This window comes from Mesoplodon densirostris, chromosome 3 (assembly GCF_025265405.1).
Source record: "Mesoplodon densirostris isolate mMesDen1 chromosome 3, mMesDen1 primary haplotype, whole genome shotgun sequence".
Classification (NCBI taxonomy): Eukaryota; Metazoa; Chordata; class Mammalia; order Artiodactyla; family Ziphiidae; genus Mesoplodon; species Mesoplodon densirostris.
The window spans coordinates 39,933,373-39,955,029 of NC_082663.1; the positions used below are offsets into that span (position 1 = coordinate 39,933,373).

Here is a 21,657-nt window from a genome sequence, read left to right on the forward strand (position 1 = left end):
AAAAAAAAAAAAAAAAAAAGAAAGAAAAGAGAAAGAAAGAAAGAAAGAAAAATAAAAGAAAAAGAACAGTGTACCACCCTAAATACACCTGTACACTATATGGATTTCATGGGCTGACTGTTTCCTACAGTGACTCTAAACATAGGCCAATGATGACAGAATGCCAAATTATGTTTCATAAAAGCAGTTTTACAAGAGAATAGACCATATGGTGCAGATGTGTGGAGACCGGCTTGCGTGGTTTATTCCAAGGATGAATTTTTTTGTGTCTGTAGAAACACGTGGACTATATTTCACAAAGGCAATCCTTTGCAAATTTATGTTGTTCAACCATGTATTTGATGAGTATTAAGCAGCAGTGAGTTCAAGGTTAGTGCTCTTGACAATCACTTAGGTGCAGCTACTTCAGTCTACTGCTTAAATAATGAAAACTCCCCCTGGGAATGGGATGGGTGCAGAGAAAAGGAGCCTAGAATTTTAGCTGTTTTTTAAAAATTGTGGCAAAATACACATAAGATAAAATTTACCTTCTTAACCAATATAAATTGTACAGTTTAGTGGCATAAAGTATATTCACATTGTGATGCTACCATCACCACCATCCCTCCACAGAATGCTTCATCTTGCAAAACTGATACTCTACTTATTAAACAATAGCTACCCATCCCCCCTCCAGCCTAACCACCATTCTACTTTCTGTCCCTATGAATCTGACTACTCCATGTTCCTCCTAAAAGTGGAATCATACAGTTTGAAAACATGGAACGCACAAATTTGCATGCCATCTTTGCCCGGGGGCCATGCTAATCTTCTCTGCGTGGTTCTGATTTTAGTCTATGTGCTGCTGAAGTGAGCACTTTAGCTGGTTTTTGAGGGGAGAACAGGAACTCATCAGACTTAAAATGGGGGTCACAACTCCTGTATGAAGGTAGAGTGGTCTAAAACTGTTTTCTGTGCTGCTGAAGACTGAGGTGAGGAGGGAGGCTGAAAGAGATGAGGTTAAAGGGACAGGAAGGAACGAGATGCCAAAGGGCTTTGTAAGCCCCTTTTAAGAGCCTGCACTTACATACAGTGAGACCGGAACAGGGAAGTAAAATTCGTATTTAAAAATAAATTAATTCCAGGAAAAAAGAGAGGCCTGGAAGAGGATAAAATTTGAAACAGAAAGACCAGTTAGAAGGCAGCGACAACTATGTAGGTAAAGTTTTCCTTTTCTATTTCTGCAAATCACTAGAGTGTTAGAGTAGGTATTCAGAATTGTAGCTCATGAGGAAATAGGCATCTGCACTGTGGATCTAGTGTCCAATCTTCCTCTCCATGCTTAGAGGAAAACTTTTGACATTTTGGAAAATTTTGTATTTTAACAAAGAATCCAGACAAGCCAAAGTCAAAGTCTAAATTCATATTTTAATCAAGGAAAGCATGTTTCTCCTCACTGATCTCTCTCTCCTTTTCCTCTTCCCATGTTTTAGAGGAAGAAGATAATCTGGGGAAAAGATTAATAGAGAGCATATCAAGACTGTCAGACAGAAATGTTAAGAAATCTGGAAAGGGCTGGAATAAAAACTTGCATTCTAGGATGTCTAATCTTGGCTTGGTTGCCAATGGTGTTTCTTCCTATTTTAACACGGAATTGTTCTTAAGATAGCAAGAAACTGAACTACAAGAAGGCATATTTCAACTCAAAATAAGGACAACTTATTAGAGCTTCTCTACATTGAAATTGGTTGCTTTGGAAATATGAGAAGTTTTCATAAGTGTATAAAAATTCTAGATAAGCACTTATCAAGTATAATGTATATAAAAAGTTGAGTTGAAGAACGGATAGACCCTAAATAATTCCAAGGTTTATGAATTCCACAGAAGGATAATATCAGATTATCTCTTATTAGAAACTGATGATTTTGAAACTCTAACAGAATTTCTGCTGATACTCCCAGTACATTGATATCACTCAATTAATGAACTATACCAACTTGCTAAAGAGTAACTTCCTCCTTAAATATTTTAACAAAGAGTCCCCAAACCATTATTTTGCACACGTAATTGTCCAAAATTTAAGCAAGTTTATCCTGAAACCTGAGTGTTATATCAGGAACAGAAGCATAGGCATTTCTTTTGCTTCTATGTTAATCTTCTCAAATTCCAGTTTCCAAATGACTAAAGTATCAAGGAAGCAACTTTCCACGAAAATAATTCTCTCAATGAAGATAATGAAATAGAGAAAAATGGAAAAAAGAGCAAGAGAAATCTTCTATTTTAGAAAAAGCCCAACATCTAAAGAAATGTACCAAATGTATCAAAAGTGAAAAAAAATGATGAAATACTTAAAAACTCCATTTATTTCATAATTAAAACTCTCAATTCCCACTCCTCTTTTTCCCCAATTTTAAGCGTCTTCTTGCTCTCTCTTCTCCATTCCATCTAACCTGTCAGCATTCAAGCCTTAATCACGAACGTTTGGACCACTGTGGTCCCCATGCTCTTTCTTGTATCTCTGATCAATCATCAAATGCACATATCTTTAAAAATACAAGTCTGATCTTGTAATCAAACTGTTTTACAATCATTTTGCAAGGGAGGAAACTACAGCTTATAGGATCACAAAGCTATGAGCATCAGGCTGGAACTAGAGTTCAGGTCTCCTGGACCCAGTTCCAGAGTCCTTTCACCTCACGTCAGGGTCTTCCTAGGTATTGTATGTATATTGTAGGTACTAACAAAATTATGCTGCCCCCCAATAAAGTTTGAACAGAACACTGGGACTGTACTTTTACCTTAAAATTTTATTTACAAAGTACAGAAAGCCTATTCTTCTCAGTTGTCAAAGTTCAGTGTTGCAGAGCAATTGCTCCTAGCACGTAAGTTGCCAATTTTTAAAATCATTTCCCTCTATTTGATTGTCTGGGATTTAACTCCCTCTTAAATATGCAGCAAGAAGCATTTTATTTTGTTTTCTTTTTTGTTAACACTTTCATAGTAAACATGTGTCTCATATACGTTAAAGGAAAATATTCTCAAGATTAACATTTGTAATATTATATTAACTGTTTATATTTTCTTAATGCTGTGTAAAATTTACAATTGTAAAGAAAAAAGGAATATCAAGTGTATTCATTTTCTGCTCTTCACTCTAATTCCCATTTGATTCTCATATTAAAAATTTCCAAATTCTACCTTGAAAAATTCATGATTTAAAGTAATGAATTTGAGTTAGTTTGCTACAATGTTAATACATGCAAAATTATAGTAAGACATGGAATAGATAAATATTTTGTTTTTAAAATTAGCCAGACCTAAAAGATATTCTGTTATATATTTTATCAGATAAGATTGTTAGACTTATTGCAACATAATTAGAATAAACTAAATATAACTGAATTATACAATTATGACTTTAACTTTCATTTTCAAGTTATTTCTGCTTTAAAGATATATTTAAAAATTAAAAGTAAAATTTCCTGATAGAAAGTTAAAGTAAGCATAATTTTTAAAAATTCCATCTTTGTATATATCAACACAGCTAACTTGTAAAAATATTTAGTTTCCTTGTTGTTTTTCTATGATAATATTGGTGCTATAGTACAACACAAAAATATTCAAACGTGTTTCTTAAATTAAGTGGTGAGATATATTTTATAGTAAGTAATATGTGATTAAGTTTTGAGTTATATACATATTTGCTCACTAATATCAAAATGTGCTTAGACTTGGATATACTATAATTCACTTTATTTACTGTTAGTTTCAATCATAAAATGATCAAAACATGGTCTTGAATATCCTAGCTATTATTTTTAAAACTACCTAGCACCAAGAAATAAAAACCTGCCATTGATGTTGACCACTTCCATTATTTTAAAAGACTGAATTAAATCCAGCACACATTGTGAATTGTTTTTGCTTCTTCTTTTTAGGAGAGTTGTAAAATAACCAGGCAGCCTTATCTTAGGTGAGACTGTTTCAGCTTGGAAATAAACAAAGCTCTCTCTCAATGAGCTAGGTTCATTTCTTATTTGTGTAATACTCTGGAAGAAATTAGGTTTCAATAAAGTCCATTTTTGTCACTGCATGTAGCAATGAATATCACACCCAGCAGGGCACAGTGGCACCTGGCTGTCCAGACCCCAGTGAGCACAAACCATCTGGGGGGTAATTACAACAAGGTATTCTTTAAGGACCAGATGGGACCAAGGAACAGAAGCCCCGACCCCTCCCAGTCATTTACAACATAATTCCTTTCAATGATATACTTAATCCTCCCACCAGCTATGCTTTTCAGCTTGCTGTTGTCACTGTTCCTTTATGTTAATTCAGTTTCAAGACCGAGCAAAAGAGGGGGAGAGAGAGAGAGAGTTCAAGAAAAAAGGGGAGGGGGGAGAGAGAGAGAGAGCCACCGGCGTCTCTGGAGACCAAAAGAAATTATTCATCTCTAAATTGTTTCTACCACAGCAAGTACAGTAACAATTTTTTTTTTAAAGGGGGCTGAAATTATCGTAAAGAAGGTCAATGCGACAGCCCTGTGTGGCACCAGCTGAGGTTTACTCAGCCACCTGTTAGCTAGAAAGCTCTCTGCACACACGCTTATGATGCATTTAACCAGTTTAAAGGGTCTTTATTGTCGGCCCAGCCACCTCCATTCAGCAGGCCCGAGCCTTTAGGCCTGCTTTGTGGTCATATGTGGCACACAAGCCTTAATTCAATTACGCTGTAAGCCTATCCAGTCTGCATCACTGCCCTTTCACTTTTGTGCCATTTGTCTCGTATGTTGTAAAGAATTTTATTTTGAAGAGGGAAAGGCACCCTACAACCCACTTGTCTTTACTTTTCATTTAAGGTTTGTGCCGCAGGTGCGCTGCCACTCCCGAAATGGATTCATCTTTAAGCGATATTTTAGATGGAGCGTTATTTATTGTTTGGTGACAATGCTTTCCTGGTGTTGCTGACTTTTATTTTTTTTTTAATTAGGTGTTTGTTCCAACTCTCCACCAAATCAACAGTCTCTGAACTTGAGACTTGAAAATTCAAAAGGAAAAACATAAATGATAGATGAAAATGACAATTAGCCTTGTACTACCATTTTTTAAAAGAAATACATTTCTTAGAATGAACGAATGTCAAATTTAGGATTTTTGGTTTCCCTTAAGTTTCTGACACCCAATATATATCAGTTTATATGAATGAGGCTTGGTGAAGCTCTGTTACTGAAAACTTTGTTTCAGATGAGATTATTAAATATATTAAATCTGTTCATATTGTTTGTATTCTGGGGCTTCCAAATTTCCTTGGCATCATAGCAGTGCATATCATTGTCAAATGCTTGGCATTTTTATAACAATTTATGGGCAATGAAAACATAAATAAGATTTCTCAAAGTCAGGGACTCATGTTTACTTTCATACTAAATTTTTCTTAAAAGGAAAGTTTGTCTCTTTAAAGCATGCTCAACCTAACATTCTTATAACTGTCTAAATCCTACCCCCTGAGTTCAGTGCCCATATGAAGCGTATGGGTAATTTCAAATCAACATTCCCCCAAATCATTAAGTGACTTGTCATGGGAGACTGAAGGGACTTCAAAGGAGGGAGAGAAGAATCTTCTTTGCTATTTCATATCAATTTCTCACCCAAGTTAAGGAAAGAACAATAGTGCTAAGTTATCAGTGTTACTCAAGTTGTGTGTATCAATTCTCACTGTAGCAACTTTTACACGTCTTTTGTATGGAAGTCCTATCTCTTTAAATTACTGAATCAAAACCACAAATATGAAACATGCAAAACGGAACAAGACATTCTAGTTGGCAAGGCAAGAAAAAAATAAAGATATTTGCATATAATCTTCAAAATAAATAGGATTTCAAAAACTGGTTTCTGTATACATATAAATTTAATGGATATGTTTCTCTCAATAATTCGTTGCCCATTTCCATTTCCTTTAGGTCCCCATTTTATAAATAAGAAAAACTAAGGGATAATAGAGAGACTAAGTAGCTCACTTAAGAGGTCAAAATTCTTCTGATTTCTTATTGAGGGCTCTTCCTATTACATCATAAAACCTTTATATAATTATTTCATAAACTTCACAATTTTGACCCATCTGCACAATTCCCTATACATATATGTATTAGAGAACCTTATCAATATTCTGTGAAGTGTGAATAACAACTGAACTTATAAAAGTCTAGACAAAAGCAAAAATAAACAAATGGGACCTAATCGAACTTATAAGCTTTGCACAACAAAGGAAACCATAAACAAAACAAAAAGACAACCTACGGAACAGGAGAAAATATTTGCAAATGATGTGACCAACAAGGGATTAATTTCCAAAATATACAGACAGCTCATACAACTCAATATCAAAAAAAAACCCAATCAAACAATGGGCAGAAGACCTAAATATACATTTCTCCAAAGAAGACATATAGATGGCCAACAGGCACATGAAAAGATGCTCAACATTGATAATTATTAGAGAAATGCAAATCAAACTACAATGAGGTATTACCTCACGCCAATCAGAATGGCTATCATCAAAAAGTCTACAAATAATAAATGCTTGAGAGGGTGTGGAGAAAAAGGACCCCTCCTACACTGTTGGTGGGAATGTAAATTGGTGCAGTCATTATGGAGAACAGTATGGAGGTTCCTTAAAAAACTAAAAATAGAGTGACCATATGATCCTGCAATCCCACTCTTGGGCATATCTCCAGAAAAGATGAAAACTCTAATTTGAAAAGATACATACACACCAATGTTCATAGCAGCACGATTTACAATAGCCAAGACATGGAAGCTAAGTCATTGACAGATGACTGGATAAAAAAAATGTGGTGTGTGTATATATATATATATATATATATATATATATATATACACACACACACACATATGTATAAGGGAATATTACTCAGTCATAAAAAAGAATGAAATACTGCCATTTGCAGCAACATGAATGGACCTAAAGATTATCATACTAAGTGAAGTCAGTCAGACAGAGAAAGAAAAGACAAATATGATGTCACATATGTGGAATCTAATAAAGTGATACAAATAAACTTAATTACAAAACAGAAAGACTCACAGATATACAAAACAAGCTTATGATTACAAAAAGGGAAAGGGGAAGGAGGAGGGATACATTAGGCTTGGGATTAGCAGATACACACTATTATATATAAAATAGATAAACAAAAAGGATCTACTATATAGCACAAGGAACTATCTTACAATATCTTGCAATAACCTATAATGGAAAAGAATCTGAAAAAGAATATATGTGTGTGTATGTATATATATATATATATATGTGTGTGTGTGTGTGTGTGTGTGTGTATTACTGAATCACTTTGCTATACACCTGAAACTAACAAAATATTGTCAACCAACTATACTTCAAGAACAACAACAAAAGGTCTAGAATTACACCCAAACAATGAGAAAAATGGACCAACTTTGTTACATTAAAAAAAAGAAAGCTCTACATAGGTATAAGAATATGTCTTTAACCACCTTTAAATCCTTTCATAGGATTCTGAAGAAAAAAAACGGCAAGGAAATTTGTCCAGTTTCACAATCTTCTGTATGAATCACTTAACCTGCTTGCATTGTGTACCTCTACATTTTAATATCAAAAATATTTGAGACAGGGCTTCCCTGGTGGCACAGTGGTTGAGAGTCTGCCTGCCAATGCAGGGGACACGGGTTCGTGCCCCGGTCCAGGAAGATCCCACATGCCGCGGAGCGGCTGGGCCCGTGAGCCATGGCCGCTGAGCCTGTGCGTCCGGAGCCTGTGCGTCCGGAGCCTGTGCTTCACAACGGGAGAGGCCACAGCCGTGAGAGGCCCACGTACCACAAAAAAATATATATAATAAAATAAAAAGAGTTAAAAAAATATATTTGAGACAATTTTTTAAGGACATTGGCATTGTGAAATTCTAGAATATCTAAAGGCATCTTTGATATGAAATGTGAGAACCCAACTATGTATGCTTTAAAGGCATTTTAAAAGAAAAGAAATATAGAAGGTTAGTTTCATTATAGAAACTATCTTTTTATCAGCATTTTACTACCTAAATTTTTTTTCCAAATTTCAAACATATCATATAGCCTTTGAAATAATGGAATCTGTAATAACCCCATTAACAAATTCATTATTATATACCAAAGGAATAGCTCTTAAAATTTAACTGTCCGTTATACTTTTTTTTGGTAGCTCACTTTATACAACAGGATAGAATTTTATAATATTCATTTTGTATTCTTGGTTTCCAATAAAAATCATACACATAACTTGTGAAAATAACTTTTTAAGGAAATGTTGAACAAAAAAATAAAAATATGTAGAAAACCCAAAACAATAACTAATAGCCATAACTGTTATCCTATATATGTATGTGTATATATAATATCTATATACAAAATATATAAATATACATATAGTTTATAAAATTTATATAAATATTATATGTATAATATTTGAGAATTCAAACTTAATATAGCTCACTAAATCAAAGGACTAATGAATAGTTTTGAATATTTGTTATTCAGCAGCTAATATTTTCAAAAAATATTCAAAGCTGAAATTTGAAAACAGATCATAATATCAAATTTATAATACTTTAGGAACATTATTCATTATTTACAAACTCTCATATAAAGAGAGTTGTAAGGGAAAAGCTCAGATAAAAGGAAACTGATGACCTTCACACTACAGTGGAACACAATTTTAGCTTTGCAGCATACAGATTCTGTCCAACACAATGGTGCCTCCTGAGATTCAAATGTGGTTTGGAGAAAACTATCACTTCACAACCAGGACCTGCTCCTGCAGACCTCCCTTCTCTTTCAATGGGATTTTCAAACACATTTAATTAACACAGAATGGGACATATGTGAATGTCTCTAAGCCAATTATGTAGTTTGAGTTCAAATAAACTACTTCTTTATCAGATTTTCTGGTTCTTAAACATGCATGAAACTATTCGTCAGTCTTGAGTTTCCAAAATTTGTCTAGAAAATTCATGAGATTTTTGTGTATATCCTTTTGCCATAGTCAATTCTAATATTAAGAAATTTCACATGATGTCATGTGTCTAGAGGAAAAGTGAAAAGTCAAGTCAACTGGTTTTTTTCTGTGTGCAGAATGCCAAATCATGGGTGGTGTGATTTTTTCCTTGAATTCATCATTTAAACTTTGTTTGGCAAAGTTATATGAGCATTTTATTGCTACGGCCAACACTTCTTAGTTTGGTATGGTAGCTAGAAACAGGAGATAAAATATGGCTTCATGCTAAACTGAAGAATGAAGACAAGCAAATTCTCACTAATCTAAAGGGAGATGAAAATACTAGAATGAAAGCTAGAAGACTGATGAAATAATCTCATAATTATCTTTTATTCTTATGTCTCCACCACTCCAGACACCCAGGTGACCCTAGCTATCTGAAAGAGAAATACAGTAGGTCAATGACAAATGTTCATCTTCAGGGAAAAAAATCTCCTGCATATCCTCCTATTCACCCCTAAAATGGATTATAGATGTCTATTACTTCAACTTTCAGCTCTGTAACAATTTCTCAAGTAACACTTGGTTCTGAGATTACACCAGAAGGCAGTCAGTGTCGAATGGGCTGTTGTTTCTTTGCATTAAGAAAGAGGGAAAAGAATAAATTGTAGATGTCTGTAAGTACAGATGAATATGTGAGTGGGGAATAGGGTTTTGTGAGATGGTTCATTTCTTGGTTTGGGCATTCTGCGGAGTGTTTGTGGATGCTAAGTGTAGCCATGTATGTCAGAAACACACATGCATCCACATGATACAGGAGAAATTAGCACCAATAGGGTAATTCCAGATTTCAATGACATATTTACTTATTTTACCCAAACAAACACTGCATATTGAGAACTATTTAAACAAAGTCATTTAATCTTTAACAATCCTGCAGCTTCATTGTACAAATAAGGGAACAGAACCTAGAGAATGGTGTAATTTACCAAGGTCACATTGCTAATAAGAATGAAAGCTGGGGTTTGAACCCAAAGATGTCTGAGTCCTGAGCCTGTGCTGGTAACCACTGTATGCCAAGAATTAAACATATGATAGGTAGTAGCTGTATGATATGTCTACAGTACTAATATATTTGCAAGTTCTCTTTTCCTTCCTCTTATTCTGACCATCATTAGAAGTAGTCATGAAATCTGGAAATTATCACTGGGGTCACACCTGGATGCAAGAGTAGATGATTATCCATTGTTACAGAGGCTTCCCAACATCTCTCCCACACTCTCTGAAATGCTACCTAATATAAGTTGATTAATCGGCTACATCTTTTGAAATAAAAATGTCTGTCAGAGTAAGGCTCTCAATTTCCCTTGCCTGGAACAAATATAAAGTCTCCATAAATATTTGAATAAATATTTGAATGGATGAACAAGATATTTCATTTAATTATATTGTTCTTTACTACTTAGGGGTGAATGCACCCACCTACGGGAATGGAGTTTCATTAGATGTTTCGGAGAAGGGAGCAGAGAAGGGAGCAGAGAAGGGGAAAGGCGGTCCAAGTGGAATGCCAGAGTAGAGAATTCAGGATGGCCTGGAGGAACATGTGAACACACAATGAGGGGGCCAGAAGGCTGCAGAAGATCACAGTTTAGAAGAAAACAGGGGAATGCCCATGATTATATATATATATATGTATATATTTTATTTCACAAAGGTTCTCTGGCTCAGTCAAGGCTAGAGAACCTTTGCAAAATACTATATATATATATAACCTTTGCAAAATACTACATATATATATATATAACCTTTGCAAAATACTACATATATAAAATATATATATATAACCTTTGTGTGTGTTTCCCTGACTCTTCCCACGACCGTATTAGAAAATGCTGATGACCTTGTCCTTGGGGCTTTTTAACGAGAGGCGAGAGGCGTGGTGCATGTGGCGTCGCCGGGGTGCTTCCTTCTTCAGGTCCGGCTGAGGGCAGAGCAGGACCAACCAGCGGCCCCAGGAGCCACCGGAGCCTCCCTTCACCATCTGCTTTTCAACTGCAGCGGCGGCACAACCTCCAGGAAACGCGGGGCGGGAAGGTGTCTGCAGACATTCTCTGTTACTAACCTTCTGGAAGGCTATATATATGTAACCTTTGCCAAATACTATATATATATTATATATATATAATGTATGTATATATATATATATATATAACCTTTGGAAAATACTATATATATACATAACCTTTGCAAGATACTATATATATATATATATATATATATATATATATATATATATATATATATATATAAAACAAAACTGTGGTCCTCTACATCCAGGAAGCACATTAGCTTCTGGTCCTAAGAGCAGACTTGTCTAAGCCAGCTGTCAATAAACACAGCAGACTGCCATACAGTCCTGACTCTACTACTCTACCTTCATTGTCATCCCTTCTTGACAAAGTTAAGAAACATTCTGCCCTTTGTCTGAAAGCTTTTTCATCCAATTTCCAATGTTTGTGTATTTTCCCCATAGTTTTGCCATTCATGTACACAGGGTGAGAGAGATGATATTATAATATCAACACTATCAGCATGTAACACGTGTTGCTTGGTCACTGGGTGCAGGCACTCTGCTAAATACTTCACATTTTTTTTCTCCCAAGAAGGCTAGAGGAGATTTTATTATTATATTCCTCTTACAATTAAAGCAGCTGAGGTGGAAATCATGAATCCAAGTACACATGTGGAAAGTAACCCAACTGGAATTTGAATCCAAATAGTCTGACACCAGAACCACACTCATAACCACTGTACCAGACTCTCCCCCTAGGTTTGCTCATTAATAAACTAAGTGATTCATCAAGACCACTAAATGTTCTCAAAACTATGCTAAGTCCTGGAGGGTACAAAAATGAATGGAACAATAGCTGCAACAGCACGGAGGAAAAACACCTGTTTCTATCTCTGCTGGTCTGGATATCTTCACGGAGAATGTATTTCGAAGAATGAATAAGAGAGAAACAAGGGAATGTGAGGCTGGGAGACACAGTCTAAGCAGGAAAAATACTACACAAAGCAAACAGGGCAAAGAGTGTTCACCCTGGCCTACCTCAGGCTTTCCTCCTGCACATGCGATGCGCCCTTTCCTCTGCTTCTGCTGATTGAAACTATTCATTTTTCAAGACTCATCTAAAATCCTCCCTCTCCCAAAGTCTGAGATTCTCACTGCTGAGATTGAGCCTCAACCTCCTTGAATTCTCTCTGGTGCTTATCTTAATCCAGCTGATATTCTGATTACTTCTGGACCTGTTTTATTTTCTGTCCCAAGCATCAGGTAGTGTCTTTCTCATCTCCCTTTCTCTCACTACAGGTCACAAATCCTTTGACTTTCACCGCAAATATTCCCTCTGCTTGGTACACTTCTTCCCTCCAGCTCCTTTTTTTCTTCTTCAGGCTCTCCTTTTAAAAATCACTTCCTTCAGTAAGCCCTCTCTAATTCCCCAGGGTTCTCTTAGATGCCCCTCTTATGTGCTCCCATAGCACCCACTATGTCCCCCATGAGAGCAGGTGACACACTGTTTCATAATGACCTTTGTACAATTCTGTATCCCCCCACTGGACTGTCTGCTTGGTGTGTCATGTTCACGTAAAATGGATTTAACAGACATTTGCTGAATGAACAAAAGAAGAAATGACTTGTTGAAGTTGACTGCTCTCTTCTTCCAGGAGGGAGGCCAGGAGTGAAGGGTGTGAGTGGGAGAACCATGGTGATAGGGTGGAGATGAGATACGATCAGATCAAGGATCATATTGGATTAAGGAATTCTACCACGCTGGTAGATGTAGATCCATGTGTGCTCCATTTAGGACCATTTTAACCCTGATATTTAAGAAGGCCTGCCAAGACCCTAACAAAGAAGGTACTTCCCAGAAAACTTTAAGTACCCGTCAGCATTCCCAGACTGAATTTCTCATCTGAGGATTTCAGTTCTAGCCTCCCTTTTGTTGCAACAGGAGGTGGTATCTTTAAACTTCAAAGCTTGTAACTCAACGGGTACGTAAAAATGTCCACCCTCACTGCAGCCTAGTTTTATTATCTCTACAATTCAGTGGACATCTGTTATTTTTGCCTGTGTAATTTCTTCTAGTAACATTACCTCCTTAAGAAACTATCCATCCCTTGTCTAAAATCCAGGACATGACCCCAGTTAGGTCCTCTGTATCTGAATCTTGAGGAAAGTGTCACAAAAATGAAAACCTTTCAGAACTCAGTGCCATTATTTCAGTGGCACGCTGAAGGTAGTGGTGAGACTGGGTAAGCTGCTTAACTTCTCTGTGCCTCAATTTCTTCATCCACTAAAATAATAATAATAACAATAATCTGTTGGCCCAAAAGTTCATTTGGGATTACGGAAAAACCCGAACGAACTTTTTGGCCAAACCAATAATACTACTCCTAATAGTATCTACCTTATTGCACTGTGGTGTGGATTAAAGGTGTTCATATGTGTAGAACACTTAGACAAGGCAGGCACAGAGAATGGGCTAAATAAGTGTTATCTATTGATATTATAGCATGGCTGTTAGAATTTTGAAGTTGCTCTGTTTCTGTCCACTATGGGGCCTGGCTGTAGGATTTTTCCTTCAGGTTTCTAGGTTACTCCAATTTCCTTCCAAAAAGAATTTTTTAGCTTAAGTTGGCCTGAGTCAGTTTGTGTGCTGCCAGAAAACTCTAATGGTTGCTTTTTTCACATACCGTAGGTCTTTTCTCCCCAAAGTGTTTATTAGGCTCCAGAGGGCAATAACCATATATTATTAACCTCTGCATCATCTAGAACACCAAGAGTAGCGCTTTGTATGTAAAAATATTCATTTTGGTGACTGGAAGACCAAATACATGAATAATACCATTGACCTCTTTCTTTAGGGCTTTATCACTGTTTTTCTTAGCAATAAAAATCAGATCTAAGAGCATCATGATCACCTTCAGGACTCTAAAAGTGGCCACCACAAAATATTTAACTTCTCAGAGAGGCAGCTGGTGCAAGGAAAAGAAAGCTAGAGTCAGTCACAGGGAGCTGTGTTCCAGTTCCCACCTCACCGATTCTTACCTGGGGGGTGTTAGGTGAATAGCCAAGGCTCTCTGAGTCTCAGTTTCCTCATATGAAAAATTCAGATAATAAAATGTATCCCACAGTGACTTAGAAACCAACAGAACAGATCATATGACCCATGATGGATACTCGATATATAGCTACTTGTCTTATTTTTTGAAAGAGCTCTTTCAGAGTGTTAGTTCATCAACAGAAGAAAAAGGAAATTAAACTTTTAATGAAAATAAGCCATTTACAGGAGTATGGAGCTTGACCTATAACTAAAAAGTAAACAACTCCTGCCAATTAAAGAGAAAACAATAGACAAAAGGAATAGGAAAAGCATAAGACCATCGGTTTGGGGGCTTTAAGATGATGCCATTTTACCATGAATGCAGAACTAAAGGTACCTTCATTTTTACCATATTACTGATTAAGTAACTGGCAGATTCTCTTTTCATGTTGTTCTATATTTTGTATCACACTCATCTAATAAGCAACTTGTTTAAAAATTACTATAGCATGACCATTGTTTGTTGAGAACCCAACTGTTTCTGAGTAGTTTTTTGAAAACATTTTAATAATGGGGACATTTTGTGTGAAACTATTTATCTTCTGTTTGCTTGTTTATTCTTTAAAATCATTTATATTATTTTTAAATGATAGAAATAATATAACCAAATGAAAAACCATTTGGAAAATTCAAAAATAAAAATGTTACTTATAATATCACTATACTGTTTCCTTTATGTAGATTTTTCTTCACATTTTATAAAGTCGAATATATTCTATCCTACTTTTAAATTTTAACACACCATAAGCATTTTCTGTTTCTATAGTTTTGTAACAGTCATTTTTTCTAGGCACAGATCTTAATGTTGAATACATATTTGAGCTACTTACAGTTTTTAAAATCATCTTGCTCCTGTTTTGAATAGTTTTTATAAGTATGCTTGCATTTTGACTTAAATATATCTCATTTTCAAAATTTAACAATATTTAAATATTGGTAATAAATGTTATGGCTCATACCTTGTTGGTATTCAAGAGATACTCAGTAGATATACTTCATAGCCAAATTATATTTATATCTGTGTGATGGAACATCTTGGAGAACTATAAGCACCGCTTTGATGATTACAGCCACATCCAACTTTAAGATCCTGGTAATTACAGTATGTACACATTTAATTTTCCTGAGCATTTCTCCTAGTTCTTCATTTCTCCATTGGTGAAGATGGAGCTGGAAAAGGAAGTCTGAGGAAAAACAGGCTTTAGTGAATCTGTTTTGAAATTATGTCATAACTAGAATCTAGCTTTTATTTAAATTATTTAGCATAATTTGGGGGAGGAGTTGATAGAGATTATGGACTCTTAAAAGCCCTTAACCCTCACCCCTCATGCTATACTCTAGACAGACGGGTACATTCTGTGATGTATGTGGTCTTATATAGGGGCAGACTAGGACAATATAATGTGGCTCCAAATCCACTCATTGGGGGCAGGGAAGGAAGTGTTTCCTCAGCAGAGATTTAAATTAAAAATGGGGGTGGAGGCAGGTATATGGATACTGAGCACAAGGAAATATTCAAGAAAAAATGAACAACCCTTACAAAAGCCTACAAGTAGGAAAGGGCAGACCCTTCTGAGAACTGTAAGTATCTCCTAGGGGATAAAGTGTACGGGGTGAGGGTAGGAATGACCAAGACCAGAGAGGCACATAGAGCAGAGGTCTAAAGGACTTCCTACTACTTTTATAGTTAGCTCTTTAGATGGCTCTGTGCTGGATTCACAGTATGTTTACTCTCATTTATTTATTCAGAAAATGTTTATTTGCTGCTTGCAATATGCCAGGCTATACAGAAACAAACAAAACAGACAAAAGCCTTGGGACTTCCCTGTTGGCACAGTGGTTAAGAATCTGCCTGCCAATGCAGGGGACACGGGTTCAATCTCTGGTCTGGGAAGATCCCATATGCCGTGGAGCAACTAAGCCCGTGCGCCACAACTACTGAGCCTGTGCTCTAGAGCTCTCGAGCCACACCTACTGAAGCCTGTGCACCTAGAGCCCGTGCTCTGCAACGAGAAGCCACCACAATGAGAAGCCTGCGCTCTGCAACAAAGAGTAGCCCCTGCTGGCCGCAACTAGAGAAAGCCAGCACATAGCAAGGAAGACCCAATGCAGCCAAGAATAAATAAATAAATAAATATAAAGAGTTCTGTTGTTGTAGAAATTATAACTTGGTGAAGAAAGCAGAGACTAATTTATCAAATAACCACAAAAATAAACATGAAATTACATGAGGTACTCTGAGTGTGTCAAGGAGTACTGGACCATGCTGAGAGCTCAGGAAGGATATATAAGAATTGTAGAAGGATAAGTAAAAATTGGCTAAACCATAGGAGAGAAAAAGGCATTCCAAATGGATAAAATTTCATGTGCAAAAGTCCTGGGGTAAGCACAGAGAATGCTAAAAACTGAAAAAGAACCAGGGGGCCCAGAAGACAGAGGTGGGGATGGGTCAGAACAATAAGATGGAATCGTATTAAGGAGTTTGTCTTGTCAGTATCCTAAAAGCAATAGGAAATTGAGCAGTGTTCAACTGAGTTGTGACATAACCAGCTATGCACTTTATAAAGATTACTCTGGCTACATTGTAGAAAACATATTTAAAATTTGAAAGAGTATATTCCATGGTGACCCAGGAGAGGGGTTTAGCACCTTGGGTTTGTGTGGCAGAGATGGCCGTGGAGCATTTTGGATATACTAAGAAATAGTTAAAAGGTAAAATCCACAGGACCTAATGGATTAGATATGAAGGTTAGGAAGATGTAGGTAATTGATCTATATCTCCATTTGGTTTCTTTATTTTATGATCTTTTATATCTATTTTCTTACTTCTTGCTTATTTGAAAAATATATAAGTTCAAAGCATTATGTATATCTAAATATGAGTGAAGAATATTAATGCAGCAACATGATCAAACTAGTTGTTCAGAAATAAGATAAACATTTATTTCACCATAAAGAAATTATTTACCATGTTGTAACGATTCTGTGTGAAATAAACTTGGTATTGTTATGCTTTTTTTTGCTTGGAAATATGATTGTCTTGTTTTTCACATTTATTTTTGCTAATCTTCCCATTAAAGTTATGTTTACAGTATGTTAGTGAATACCTACCTCTGTTTCCCTATAAGTGAAGATAGAGTAATAAATCCATAACCTATTAGGAAAAGAAGTGGCATTTTTTAAGAATGTGAAGGAAGATGCTTCAAACTCCTTAGAAGAAGATCTCAATCCAACTGATTTACAAAAATAAATAGGTCATTTTAGAAACAACAATAGCTGCTTTAGAACCATGGCTACAATTCCCCATTTAGCAATTTTTAAGGAAGGAAAACTTGCCAGTTTGATTGAAATTTGGTTTAAGCAGGATCTGTCTATTACAAATTGAAAAGACAAATTAAAAACATAATTAGTTTGAAGCAAAGGCTTGTATAAAGATTGGACTCATTTTTACTTCCATTTTTAATATTTTAAGACTTTCAGAAAACAATTTCATTGTTGTATGCCTGAATTTCCATTAGAATGCACTAATTACAATATTTACATTGAGTTCCTTAGAAAGAGAATGAAATATTATATAGAAAATAGTAAATATTTGAAGCAGAAACAGGGACTTCCTTGGTGGTGCAGTGGTTAAGAATCCACCTGCCAATGCAGGGGACATGAGTTTGATCCCTGGTCCGGGAAGATCCCACATGCCACAGAGCAATTAAGCCCATGTGCCACAACTACTGAGCCTGCGCTCTAGAGCCCACAAGCTACAACTTCTGAGCCTGCGTGCCACAACTACTGAAGCCTGCGCGCCTAGAGCCTGTGCTCCACAGCAAGAGAAGCCACCGCAATGAGAAGCCCACACACCGCAACGAAGAGTAGCCCCTGCTCTCTGCAACAAAGAGAAAGTCCGCGTGCAGCAACAAAGACCCAACACAGCCAAAGATAATAAATAAAATAAATACATTTATTAAAAAAAAACAGAAACAAAATAATTCTTCATGGAATTATTCAGATGTTAGATAGTTCAGTCTTTTTAAACAAAATAATATTTACATATACTAAATCCAGACAATGTGTAGACAACAATATACTGAAGCATTGAAAACTGGAGAGCCAGTTTGCATTTCAAGAATAAAAGATAAAAATACTGTTTAATTGTAAAAACTACTAGTAGAGTTTGATTTTAATATCTGTAGAATAAAAAAGGTCAGCATTTTGCTTTGTGTTTATATACTATCTGGTTATTACTCAAAAGAACTTAAAGGTAATAGATCAGTAGCCAAGGACTGAGAGGATGTCATCTAAATTTGCATACAAACTTTGTAGACACAGACAACTTCTTCCGATTTGAGAGAAACTTCCCCTGAACTACAATAGATTTAAATAAAGAAAAGGAAGTATAATTTTAAAATCTGATTCCTGAATTTTTGGCCAGAAACAACAAAGAGAACATGCTGATGAAGTCAGGTTCCCAAAAAGGAAATTGAGCTTTTTGCTCTGGCAAACAAGAATTCAATATTTTCATCAAATTTGATCCCAATCGTACAGTGTTCTCTCTCTCTGTCCCTTTGTCTCTCTGTCTCTTTTCCCCCTTTATCTTTTTATCTTTATCGCTGAGTATATATATTCAGAGGTTTGTACTTTCCAGATTTTTTATTGTTTATGTATTTATTTAAATAGACTGCAAAAAAGAGTTGCCAACCAAGAAATACTGATCATTTCTTTCAAATATACTGCATGCTTATTTCTGATGCAACCACTGTATTTGTACTGTTTACTATAAATTGAATTTGATTGAAGTACAATGAAGTAGCTGACATTCATGAATTCATTATTCAAAAATAGTTTTATCTTACCTCTTTCCTGACACTGGATTCTTAACAAAATTCTCATCTGCATATTTCAATAGAGTCTTAACTGCTCTGAGGTCTCTAGCAATTCCTTTCCAAATCCATCCTACACATTGCTGCCCGGTTCCAACCTCCTGTAGTTCATCTTCAGTCATTGCACTCCCCTGCTCAAAATTCTTTAAAGTTTCTCTACTGCATATTAAATTAGGAGCATTCATGAGAAGCAGGAATTAGGTCTTTCACGATCTGGCCCCAGAATCTTCGCTGCCTTACACATTTTAGTTACCCTCTTTACATACTCTACACTCAGTTAAACTATACTACTATGCTACAACTTTGCACTACACTGTCTGCATTTGGGTTTACTGGTTGCTTTTTTGTTTGTGGGCTTTTATTGTTGATCCCTTTGCTTGATATATTCTTCTCTGATACCCACATCTCTATCTCTTGAAATTCTACCTTTTCATAAAGGTCATCTCAAAAACCATTTTCTCCATGAAATTGTGTCTGATATTCTCAACTAGATGTGGGATTCCTCTCCTCTGACTCTTAATGCATGCTTAGTTCCTCATTAAGACACTTTTATTTGACATTGTAATATATTTATAGGTCTGATCCCATGGTCATATTTGTCTCTGACCACCGTAGCATCTGGCAGTATTATGATTACAGTAATATTCTAAAAATATATATTGAATTCCAGTTAAAACCTAGAACCACTGAAGTCCCTAGTGCTCATCCCAAATTCTAAAAACACACTACTACAATTTTGCCTTCTTTAAGACACAGTAGGGAAAGTGAAGTGAAAAAGAACGCCCAAACAAATTTTTTTAAATGATAATTTTGTGATTTCAAAGGTATTTGGAGTAGAAAAGTGTGTCGAGAGAAGATGAAATAGTCCTGAATACTGCTCCAGTATGAGCACATGTGATTTTGAATGTGTTATGTATGTATGAGCCTACCTACCTACTTATTAATCTAAAACAATACTAGAAATGCACTGTCATCAATTGAGTTAAAAATGTATATTATTTTTACTAAATCATCTTGCATGAAATTTACTTAGTATATCAAAAATGATATGCTTATTTAGCCTCCCTCTCTAAAACTGGAATACATACTAGAGTTACTTAACTACTGATATTTAATTATCCATGTTAGGTGTCATATTTTCATTCTAACACTTCAAGGTTCTCGCTGTGAAGAATTGTATTAATAAAGACTATGTTGCTGTTATTATTCAAAAGTATTCTTTTTAAGCAGGGCAAGATTTTTCCAGTGGGAGACACACATACACAACACACACACACTCATGCAACAATCTGAAATCAGAAGGGCAATGCTAACCATATTCCAGAACCTCCCCCCCAAACATACAATGTATATTTTTAAAATATTAAATACAGTGATCATGTGATTAGTCTCACTATCAATATTATGACAAAGTCTTTTACAGATTGTATGTATATTTGGCCCCAGAAAATGCCTTTTTTTAAAAAAGCTGATTATGTCTGAAATACATACCAGGAAAGATTAATGTAAGATGAATATGCAGACACTGCTCACAATGCCAGCAAACGTCTTTGTTATAAATACTTTTTCCACCTCCCAAAATATTAGATTTACATAAAGAGTGTTCTGATTTCCTGCAGATACAAATACACTTTTAACTATTCTTCTGGCTAAAGGAAAAAGTTGGAGCTATGAATTTATTCGTATATTCTTTCCTTTAGCTCATTTGTTTGATCATTGATTTGGTCATTCTTTCAATAGCGATCTTTTACTCTCTTGCTAGATGCTATGCCCCATGCTAGTTAGTCAATGGCCTATCAAGGTAAGACACAACTCTGCCATTTTAAGTAGAGAAGAAATGCAGCCCAAGACCCCATTCTGTTTGACAGTAAGTTTGGTGCAAGACGGTCCTAAAGCCATATTCTGTAAAACTGGTAATACAGAATTCAGTAGTCATAAAGTGATATTTCTATAAATTTGGAAATAAATCGGGAAACTTACTCATCGAGCCATGTTCTTTTAGGTTGGATAATGTATTCAAAATAACAGTCGGCTATGTTTATTTTCCTTGACTTACCTTCCTACTCTGAGGAACTATTAATTGTCTAAGAGGTCTGATTGCACCTTTCAAGCAAGGAGGTTTTGACCATGATAACCCTTCCAAATATACCAACACTGTGATCAAAGTCTTGATTCCACTTATATTTTCATCCATTTATAAATGCCATTTTTGTATATTCAGCTTATCTCCTTTGTTTCTCTCTGCCTTGGATAATATAGGTCACTCTTTCACTTTTGTATTCTAAGGATGCCAGACTGAGACCACACATGAAGAACAGTCCCAGCTTCTCCTCTTTACCTTCCTTTCGTAGCATGTTTTATTTGCCAACTGATTAAAGATTGTGCTTCTAGACAACTCTCCATAAACAGCTGGTAGAAAACAATGGATGCTGCTTTGTTTACCTTGTGTATTCACAAGTGTTCCTACTGGAAGAACCCCAGAAGTCCCCCTCACTTACATCAAGTGCTTTTAACAATGGTAAGTGTGCCTTCTTTAGTTTGCCCACACGTGTGATATTTTGGAATAAACCGAAGCATGGTAGAACCTATTCACATAAACAAACACAACATTA

At 35.7% G+C, this 21,657-nt stretch overlaps 1 non-coding gene across 1 annotated transcript; it reads right to left on the reverse strand.

The window, feature by feature from the left end:
* Window positions 1-753: 753 nt before the first annotated feature.
* Window positions 754-857, reverse strand: LOC132487266 (U6 spliceosomal RNA). Its single transcript, XR_009531561.1, has one exon. It is a non-coding gene; the product is annotated as a U6 spliceosomal RNA (small nuclear RNA).
* Between the last annotated feature and the right edge of the window lie 20,800 nt (window positions 858-21,657).